The 11,311-nt window shown below is 37.9% G+C and overlaps 1 protein-coding gene across 1 annotated transcript in view; it reads right to left on the bottom strand.

The window, feature by feature from the left end:
* Window positions 1-11,311, bottom strand: part of LOC122810195 (neural-cadherin-like) — a 1,307,756-nt gene that overhangs the window by 901,356 nt on the left and 395,089 nt on the right. The window lies entirely within an intron of this gene.

Genomic DNA, 11,311 nt, shown 5'->3' with positions numbered 1-11,311 from the left:
TTCCCACTGTGTTGTAGCTCCAGCTATAATGGCTTTGTTGTAAGCGGAGGTCATGTTTCTGCCCTGAATACAAATGGCTGATACTGCTGTGTTGCACACTCACAAAAGCCATCACTCTGTAGTCTAGATGTCTACTTATAGCTTAACTTGCATTTTTTTCATGCCGTACCACTCTGTGTCTCAAAACTGACCTTTGAAGTAAATATACAAAACATAGTACTGTATCAAAACTCTTTTTGGAAGACTTACTGCAAAACTAATGCAGGAATTTGATATTTTTCTAGTGAGCAACATTCTTAAAGGTCTGCAACCGTTGTAACTTATGGCTTAGCCATAGAAGCCTATTAAGGAAAGCACCCTTTAAAATCAGTGCATGTGTCGACATTTTTTTCAGAATGATCTTAAAGTATCAATTAAAACTCATCTGCACATTCCTAAATAACTGTATGCACATTAGATACTCACACACAAACACACACACACACACACACACACACACGCACGCACGCACGCACACACACACACACACACACACACACACACACACACATCTATATAAATGCTCTCCAAATGAAGTAGTTACTGCACTAAGAAAGATTTCTGCAGGTTGTACAGTACTAGGAAGCTGCAATGTTCCAGAATGTTAAATAAAGTACAGTCTCTTTTTTTGTGAATCTTTAACCTTAATAAGGTCAACATATTCCTGTCATTAGAGATAAAATGACTAGGAAGTGTCCAATTAGAAAAAAAAGCCTGAAGAGACCAGTGGATTGCAAGCACAGGAGACAATCTTGAATAACTGGCATCAGCTAGCCTTGTTGAAAGGAATGTGATAGTTTTCTTTTTCCAGAAAAAAATAATGCCTATGCCACTATGAAACAGACATATTCGTAGCAACTGACATTGATGCCTAAACAGAACACACTTCTTCTTCAGAGGTTCTAGCTACAAGTTGTATAGGAATGTTAGTGGAAATTGTCTTATATATTTTAATCTTGAAATAAAAGGAATAAGTGACACAAAATCAACTCCAAAGGAGGTGAGACAGAATTCATCCTTACAATTCCATTTCACCAATTTGTAGCGTGTCATTTGCATTTAAACTTTTAGATCTATACATGCAATTTTAACATTAATAAAATATATTACATTTCCAGAGAACGTCATCATCTTTCTTGAATCTGTTTCTGCTGGGCACATTTGTGAGCAATGTAGTGATGTCAGTCTGGGTGTGTTTCTATGTTCTAGGGACAGTATGGCGATAAGAGACATAGATTGTTGTGCTCTGACATTTTACTGGATACTGTACAGTTTCATAACCTATCAAATATATATCAATGTCAATGTGTTCATTTTAACCCTGCTTGGCTCCAGGCTTGTTTGGATAGGATGTATGCAATTTATATTTCTATTATTTGTGACCACAGTTCGGCAGCCATATGACAAAGACTGTCAAATTAAACATTATCTGCTTACCCACTGTAGAAAAATGTAATAACAGAAAGAATTATTTCATGATCCTTCCAAATAAAATTAAATAAATGATCTGCTGCTCACATGGTAGCATCATTAATGTATGTGACATGACTGTACTACTTAAAGATCAAGAGCAAAGGGTATGCACTATTTATTTTGGTTATAAGTATGCTATTATCTTGTAAAGTGGGCTTTTGTATTCTAAAATATGTAGTGTTTACCTTAGTTATATCAGTGGATCTTTAAAGTTTAATAAAGTGGTGTTTCTGTTTACTGTATGCTGAGCAACTGGCCAATTACTTCCTAATCTGTGTCATCCAGCCCCACCTTCTGATGATGCAGAGAGGAGAAACAATTTGTAAAGGGTTTGCAATATTCAGCACATTTTATTAGAAATTAGAGAATATTTAGCCTGTACATTGCCACACTGACCAGAGATCAAATGTTATCCAAAAGGGTTTTAATGTAAAAGTAATGCCTGCTGAAAAATGGTTCTGCCACTTCACAGCAGTATATTAAGCTGCCGTGAAGCTCTGGCAATAAAAAAGCTAATGACCACCATTTTTTTACACTCACTAAGCGGTGCTTTGCTGTGTAGCAAGTGTAAAACTAAAATAAAAGTAAAAAATATAAAAAGAAAAGTTTGTATATGTGTGTCTTTATTATGCTGTGTGTTTATGTGTGTGTGTGTGTGTGTGTGTGTGTGTGTGTGTGTGTGTGTGTGTGTGTGTGTGTGTGTGTGTGTGTCTTGACATTAAAATTCTTGCATAGTTTATATTTCTGATCTAAAATACTTCCTCCAGAAAAAGCTCACCAAGACTCTAACACAACTTGCTCCGAGGGAAATGTTAGTTTGATTTTGCTTTCTTGTATTTTGTATTACTTTATTGCCTTTTTCTATTTTGTATACTGTGATTTGTTTTCTTTACACTGTGTTTTACTTGTATTCTGCTTTTAATTGCATATTGAAACTTGGAAAGAGACCACATCTGTGTCTCTTGTGAGTCACACAGAAATTAGAACAGGTCAATTAAGGAGTCACACAGAAGTTAGAACAGGTCAATTAAGGTTAATTATCTGTGAACTGAAGGGGGTGGAGCTAGGAACTAAATCTTCTATTTAAGGGGTAAAATAAAACATTTCAAAGCTTTATTAGAAAACCTCACCTTGCTGTAAGGGAAATGTTAGTTTGCTTTGGCTTTCTTGTATTTTGCCTTACTTTATTGCCTTCTTCTATTTTGTATACTGTGTTTGTTTTATTTACATTGTGTTTTACTTGTATTCTGCTTTTAATTGCATATTAAAACTTGAAAGAGACCACAGCTGTGTCTCTTATGAGTCGCACAGAATTGTCTTTCTAGTTGCCTGCCCCTTATGTTAATTTGACTACATATCTCCTTCCCTCTCCCCTTTCACTGGCTGTTGTGAGTAAGCACAAAACTATCATTTTGTGAACTCACTCTCCTTTAGCTATTTAAATTTATTGGCCATCCCACGCCACTGTATTCCATAGAACTGGAATACAAAAGTGCCTATCCCTTTTCAATCTATCTTGCTCTTTTAATTAAATTAGTGACTCTCCACTTAGACAGCTAAAGCTTAAGTTACCCCTTTTCATATCGAACTGCTTAGTGCACACTGCAGTGCTTAGGATATTAAGCCATTTTTTTAATCTTACCTTTAAACATATATTGCAAGTCAACCAGTTATTGGAGGGCGTACACTCTGCCTCTCAGTAGTCATCTTGGGATTAATGCTACTGTTTTCTCCTGTTGAGAGAAGGAGCACATGGACATTACTTCCTGGAGACTACTGATCACCAGAAAGCCTAATAACTGCTTCATAGGTGACAGCTTGGAATTTGTGTTTATATTCTACTATTGGTGAAAGAAGTAGCAGAGTCCATTGATTGCTGACTGTTTCTGGTTGGGCAGAGAGTGCCTGTGCTTGATGTTCCTGATTGGTCTGGTTGCTATTCAAGTCGTCTACCAGAAAAAAGCTGCAACAAGCCTATAAACCCTTGCATCATCTAGGACAGGACTGTGGATCACCAAATATGCTGTGGCCTGCGTCTCATCTTGGGAATGGTGCTAAAGTTCTGCTTTTGGTGAGAGAAGAAGCAAAGGAGCATTGTATCCCAGCAGAGTGAAGTTGTGGTGAGACCAGTACTAATAGTAGCCAGGCAGTAGCCATTCATGCGACTCTCCTCTTTTCATCATTCTCGGCAAGCTAATTCTTTGTTTTCAGTAATTACTGCTTGATTTGTTTCTAACTTCAGAATATCTGCCTAAATACTTCATCCTAAATGTTCAGGGTCTAAGTATTAGTTTCCCTTCAAGTGTTTGGCAGTGCCCTGTACAGACATAGACATTATGAGTGACATTTTTCCTGTAAAAGCAAGACTGAAATTTCACCAATACCTACTTGCACACAGGACAACTAGTTTTCCGTGACAAGCACTGTTCCCAGAGTTGCAACCCAGATACTCCTGACATTGCTTTATATTCTCATTCCAGCTATCTAATCAATAAAAAGGGTGTGTTGCCATGGATATGAACTTTCCCACTATCTCAGCTACCAGCTTGGTGGATATGGGCATCATGAGGCAATGTAGAAATTGCCTCATGTTTACTGACAACCAGTTAATTCTCAAACAAACTGATATAGTGAATGAACCTATAGGTTGTGAGAGATGCATTTATACAATTTCACTGGAGGCAAAGCTCTCACATAAAATTACTCCTAATGTCAATAAGGTTGTCAGTAGTACACAGGCTGCATCCATCACACAAAATTCAAAGTAGACATATAAACTCACATATGCTGAGGCACTTAAATGTAACCTTACTAAACCCCAAAGACCTCCTAGAAGAAGTATATATAAGAAATACCCTCAACATCTCCAAATGCACTCTTTCAAAACATCACCCACATCGACACAGAGAACCACATCTCATGGAGCCTCTACTTCTAAACCCATAAGGTATGCCACCACATAATTCAATGTTCTAGCCATTGCAGACTCCATCCTGAGACACATTGATGTCACACTCACCAGGCTGAGTAAGGAGAAAGTCACGGTCACTTGCTTTTCAGGGGTTAGGATCCACCACATTATGCACACACTCAGGTCATTGAACCACAAGTATCAGTATGACTCAGTCATGGTCCATGTGGAAATAAATGGCTTGAGACATACCTCCTTAGACTATATGAAGAGAGATATCATGGAGCTCCTGGAATATGTGTCTCAGGCTGGCATGAGCCTAGCACTGAGCAGCATTTTATCTTTTCGAAGGATGATGCCACAATACGAACAAAAGATGACTGACTTTAATAATTGGTTTAGTTTCTGATGTCATTCTAAGGGGGTGTAATATTTGTCAGCATGGAAGGAGACGGTCAACAGACTATGCTGCTTTGCCAGGGATGGTCTGCACCTCTCCCCTCTATGCTTTTGAATTTTAGCTAAACATTGTCTTCCCCCGTAGTGCCTTTTTAGGCAATGGCAAACTGAAAGTACTTCTGACATAGCAAATCAAAACCAAGAAAATCTAAAGGTATTACTGCTCAATGCTAGGAGTCTAAATAAAAACCTCCACCCCCTAGAACTCTCTTCACCCTAGAGAATGTTGACTTTTGTGCAGTCACTGAGACATGGTTTAAAGCCGCAGAGAGCACACCAACAGTGCAAGGTTATAATGCCTTCCACACATTTAAACCAGCTACTATACAGACAGGGACTTAAGGTAGAGGTGTCTCGATTTACATCAAAAATAAATATACCTCAAGGATGGTCAAACAGTACAATGCATTAGAGTTCCTCCATGTTCAATTCACATTAGGCAAAATCCAATACCACTTCCCTGCAATCTATAGGTCCCCCTCTATGACCCAGGAAACCCATACCATATATTTAAACTTATTGGAAATACTCACGATCCAAACCAATGCCATATTCTCCACTATTAACTGGGAATCCTATATGACACCAAATGCACAGGCACAGATATTCCTGGATTCTGTAAACACAAACTCCCTGGACTAGATTGTCAATATACCAACCAGGGGTGTAACCTCACTGGATATGGTCCTTACTAATATGGGAGAGTGCTGCACACCCCCTACTGTAATGTCTTCCCTGGTGAAGTCAGACCACAAAATGGCCTCCTTTCAAGTAATAATAAAACCTGGACCCCCAGCCAAACCTGGAATATTAAGGAACTACTCTAAGGCTAACTTCCTGCTATTAAATAATAACCTGGCAAAATTTAAAGACACCATAAACTCTGATAACACTGCTGCCTATGTAGAACTGTTCACAGAAACCCTGTACAAGCATGTTAATAACTGTATAGAGGCAGCTGTACCCACCAGGAAGAAATACAGAACTAACTCAAAAAACAAGCCATACCGGTGGAATCACAAAATCAATAGGCTGTATAACAGAAGGAAGAAAATCATGGTAAAATTAGGAGGTGCAGTACCCAGCAAGATAAAAGCATTCTCATCAAACTAAACAAACAACTCAGAGGACAAATAAAGTCTACCTAAGCCTAATTTGAGGTAAATTTGGCCTCCCATGCCAAGGACAACCACAATGCATTATATAGTTATGTCCACAACCTCAAAGACAATACGCAGTTGTGTACAGAGCTCGTTGTAAGTAGAGCCACCACCACTGAGCCAGAAGATATAGCAAACCTAATGGCTGATAAATTTGGCTCCAACTTTACCCCTCTCTGCCCCTCAACCTTCCCTCAGGAAATACCAGCAAATATAACTCCCTGTGCTATCACTATGGACCAGGTCCTTAATGCTCTCTCTAAGGCCAAGAACATTGCATCAATGAGCACAGACAATATCCTAGGATGCCTTCTAAATAGCATGAAACATGACCTATCACGCCTTCTGGAATTGCTATTTAACTGTAGTCTCCAAACAGGCTTCATGCCTCATGCATGGTGAACAGTGAAAGTCATCCCTCTGCACAAAGGTGGGCCATCTACAGACCCTGGAAATTATGGATCTATAAGAATCACTAGCATATGTAAAGCCATGGAAAGAATTATCATGGAAATGATCAATAGTAATACAATGAACCAACAGACACTTGACCCAACCCAATCTGGTTTCGTCAAGTGCAGGCCATGCCTAGTAAACCAGGTGGGCTTCTTTGAGAAGGTCACCAAAGCAATGGATGAGGACAAAACGGTTCACACTGCCTGCCTTGACCTGGCCAAGGCATTTGACACAATACCCCACTTAGGCATTGTTGACAAACTCAAGAAGTTACGTACAAACCTGTATGTCCCCCAGTGGATAGCCAACTGGCTCACACACAAGACCCAGGAAGTTAGAACTGGGGAGTTCACCTCTACAAAGAGGCCAGTAATAAGTGGAGTCCCTCAGGGATCGATCCTTGGACCGCAACTGCTCGGCATTTGCTTCTCTGAAGTCAAAGCCAATGTCAATGGGTAATGGCTAACTAAATTTGCAGATGATTGCAAATTAGAAGTGGTCTTTAAATCACACACTGACACAAATGTTCTCCAAGAAGGGCTGACACAGACAAATGATTGGTGTCAGAGCCATGTACTAAAACTCAGTGCCAAGTAATGTATAATACTATCCTTTGGGAAGTCATCCACCACTGTTAACTATCATATTGACAACGCACCCCTTACAGTTGACCCAGTAGTCAGGGACTTAGGGACACACATAGACAGTAATCTGGCCTTTGGCCATCACTTGTCTACAGTAGTGAGGAAATCATTCTATGTTGTGCAAGTTATAAACAAAGGTATGGCATCTAAGTCCAAGGAAGTCATTGTTCCACTGTATTCAGCATTCACCAGACCTATCGTTGAGTACAATGCCCCCTTGGTATATACCTAACCAGGCATATCCATCAATTGGGATGTCCACAGAGGTTCCTCACTAAAAAAATGCAGGGTGTAAGTAAACTATCCTATGCCTCAAGGCCCTATCCCTGTATTCTGTCTCCTACAGGCTTTTGAAGGGAAATCTAGGCCTGGCATACAGGGCATTGTCAGATCCCCACTCTAATGGACCTCCTGCATATCCACAGACCAAACAGCACCAGAATGATCCGTTCTAAAAACGTAAACCTTGTCTGTTATATAAACAGGACCTGCTGGAGAGACAGGTATGTATCCCAGAGACTACCTCATCTCTGGAAAAGGCTTCCCATCCATGTGAAGCAGAGTTCCTCACTGACCTAATTCAAGTGCATCTTGGACAATTGGATGGGGAACAGGAAATTCATCCACGGTTTGGCACCTATGTCTCTAATGGCAGCCTGTAAATGGTTTATCTCCCAGGCCCCTGCTTGTAAATGTTTAATTTCCCAAGCCCTTGCTTACAGTTATCAAGGGTATCAGAACTTGTCAGAGATTTGGAATGCATGGCTAGCCTTAAAAAGGTCCTTGTGGTCATTAGCCTTGTGAACACCTATGAAACTATGAACCTATGAAGTAATGCAAGTTTGATTCAATAGGCAGAGAAACTATTTTACATCAAAATATAGAAAAAATATGTATATAATATAAAATAATGAAAACAAAACAAATACCAAATATTTTTTTCATAGCCCATTATCTAAGCACAACACCTTACCAAGAATCACGTCCTGTTCCAGCTTACTTTTGTTACCTTTCACTTGAATATAGTTGCGTTTATTTATTGATTTATTGTCTGACTAAGTAACTCATTGTATTGCATTTGGGCTACTTTGTAATAGAATCTTCTGCAGACTACAGAAAACATGCCTACCCACTACAAACTGTTTCTACCCTCTGCTGCATCATCAGAAGGTGAGTCTGGAGGGGGGCGGAGCCTGAATGGCCAACTGAATGCAGCAGTTTTTCAGAGCTCCATAAACTAGTATAAAATACAGGAAATAATTTATTATTTTCTAACAAAAACATTCAAAACTAGTACAGGAAAGCTTTAATTATATAATTAGAAAATTTGGTGGATATTCGGAAGAATTTTCCTGTCAAATTAGTGAGGAGACTGTAATAACTTCTGAAGATGAGCAACTCGAAGAATTCTCACTCTGACCTGGCTTTAAAAAAAGAACTTCAATTGGTGATTACCACACTACAAGACCTGTCACTAAAAATGGATACTTTTAAGGATGACTTACAGAATCTAAAGGAGAGCTGTCAAAAACAAACAGATGCTTTCAAGGAACTCCTTCAACACCATCAAAACAAAATAACAACCATAGAAACTTCTTTGAATGACATTGAGGGAAGGTTGAAGGAAGAAGAAACTCAGAAGGATTTACCTCTCAAACAAAATATTTGGCTTCTTAACAAAGTGGATGACCTAGAAAACAGGGAGAGAAGGACAGACATCAGAATTTTCGGACTCCCTGAGAGAACTGAAGGAAAAGCCATCATCTTATTTTTAAACTAATGGATTCCAGAAGTTTTAGAACTAAAAGAAGGTTTCTCATTTGGCATAGAAAGGGCTCACAGAGCCTTAGAAAGAGCAGCCTCAACTTCATCTTCTACACCACCAAGATCAATAGTAATAAAGTTTATATCCTATATAGACAAAGAACTGGTACTAAAACAGCTTGGAGGAAAAGTCCTTTAAAACACAAGCAAAATCCAATAAGATTTGACAATGAATATTCTGCTAAAGTACTGCAACAGAGAAAAAAAGTCTAGCCACTGCTTAAGTTACTAAAGCAAAATAATATTAAAACACAGCTTGCTTTTCATGCCAGAATCAAAATCTTGTACCTAAATGAAATGAGATACTTCAATAATCTAGAAGAAGCCTCAACATTTATTAAAAACAATAATATTATATCTATTCCTGAAGATATGGATTGGTCATCACCTTCCCTGAAGAGATTTACTGATAAGAATTCCTGGACTGATGTCAAAAAGAAAAAAACAGAAAACTGAATTCAAAATAACTGTTCCCTCTAAATCTCTCAAAGTATCTACTGCATTCTGATGTAATTGTGAAATACATATGTTCTAAATTCCAAATGTAAGTTTTATCCTATATATATATTCATTTACACATACATATGTACATTGAGGAAGGGAAATGTTTCAGTGTGTCATTAATAGTAACCTTTTTAGTCCAATCCAAAAGTAAAAATGAATAGTAAACTGTTTTAAAGTCTTACAGTTTAAATTAGGTATGCAAACTTTATCAGAAGGGGCCCCCTTTATCCTTTTATAGTTCTGCTATTATTTCTTTGGTAATTCAAAAAAAAAAAAGGAATCCCCTTTTTATATATATATATATATATATATATATATATATATATATATATATATATATACACACACACACACACACACACACACACACACACACACACACACACACACACACACACATATATATATATATCCACTGTTAACACTGGTACTGATGTCGGTCAGACTTGTAGTACTCAGAATCTAGTAAAGTTGTTACATTCTGAAGTTAAATTCTGCTCACACTGTCTTGCGATGGACTTCAATTAACATTTAAAAGTATGTCACTATCAAAGTCTTGTAAACTGCTGCCTGCTGTTCTTATAATGTGCGCTTTATATGGTTGTCTTTGTGGTTCAGAGGGAATCTTAAGTAGCAATATCTTTTAAATACAGTTGGAAATAATTATCTTGATAAACTATGACTTGCTCTTCTCTAGAACTTGATTATCCAGGTCCTATTACAAGGGTATACCCTACGGTCTTCTCTTAGCGTTGTTTTCAGACATGGGTTATATGAGGAAGAGAAGTAGGAAATGAGATGGTATCCCTTCTGTGTATCGTTATCAGGCTATAGACTGATATGAGCTATAAACTAATGCTCCTGATCGTTTACAGCTAATGTCTTTTATTGTTTTATTTAATAGATAGCTGATTAGTGTAATTTACAAACACATAGAGTCTTAAAGACGCTATCACCATGAACAATTTTGCTGAGATAAGAATCATCTTGCGTATGTATAAGAAACCATTTTATAGATATCCGGAAGTCGCTTAAAGCGGTAGGAACTAGTCTTTTAGATTATGCTGCGGTCATCCTCAAATAATGCTCATGTCAGGAATTAAATGTATCACAACAATTATAAATAAGCTCTGAAAGCTGAAACAGAAGGTAGGCTGTGGAAAGGGGCTTGAGTAGTGCTTTGGTTAACTTGTAAAGTGAATTGATTGCACTGTAAAAATGAACTGTGGTATTTGATATTGATGAGTACACTTATACAGTAAGATGGAGTGGGTGTTGTGACTTTTAAAGCTGGAGAAGATGGTAGCTCTTGTCTGCTTGTGGTACGAACTTTCATTTTGTTCTTTGTATATGCCGGGATATTTGGTCTGATTTGAGATGCTTGGTTTTAGCGAGACATGTGCATTCCTGGTGTTTACTAATTAGTGAGATTTTTCTGCTGTGGGGGTTTGGTAGCATTGGGAGTGCTCACCTGTAAGTTTCTTGAAAAAGTCTTAGTTAAGGATTCTAATAACTCGCTGTTTGTAATTAAAAGGTGGGAAAGCCAAAACTCCTATGAATACAAGTAGTGAAGCTTTTTAGAAGCTCAAGACAGTGTGCGGGTTATTTTATTAACCCAGACATTGCATCACTGAAACCTGATGTATGTTAAGAGTTACTATGGAAATGAAATATGTCTAGTGATTGGCTGTTAATTATTTTCAAAGAAGTAGGAAGTATTAGTCAAAATAATAAGTGGCACAGGAAGTTATAATTATCCTGATAGGTTATTCTGAAGTGATATAGAATAATTTCATGTAAAGTTGATTATTACCTTAGAAACTGTACTTTACTCACCTAAT

The sequence above is a fragment of the Protopterus annectens genome, chromosome 8.part1 (genome assembly GCF_019279795.1).
Source record: "Protopterus annectens isolate FY-2018-M chromosome 8.part1, PAN1.0, whole genome shotgun sequence".
NCBI lineage: Eukaryota > Metazoa > Chordata > Ceratodontiformes > Protopteridae > Protopterus > Protopterus annectens.
Note: the sequence above shows the minus strand (reverse complement) of the source record. Positions and strands in the feature narration are given on the sequence as shown.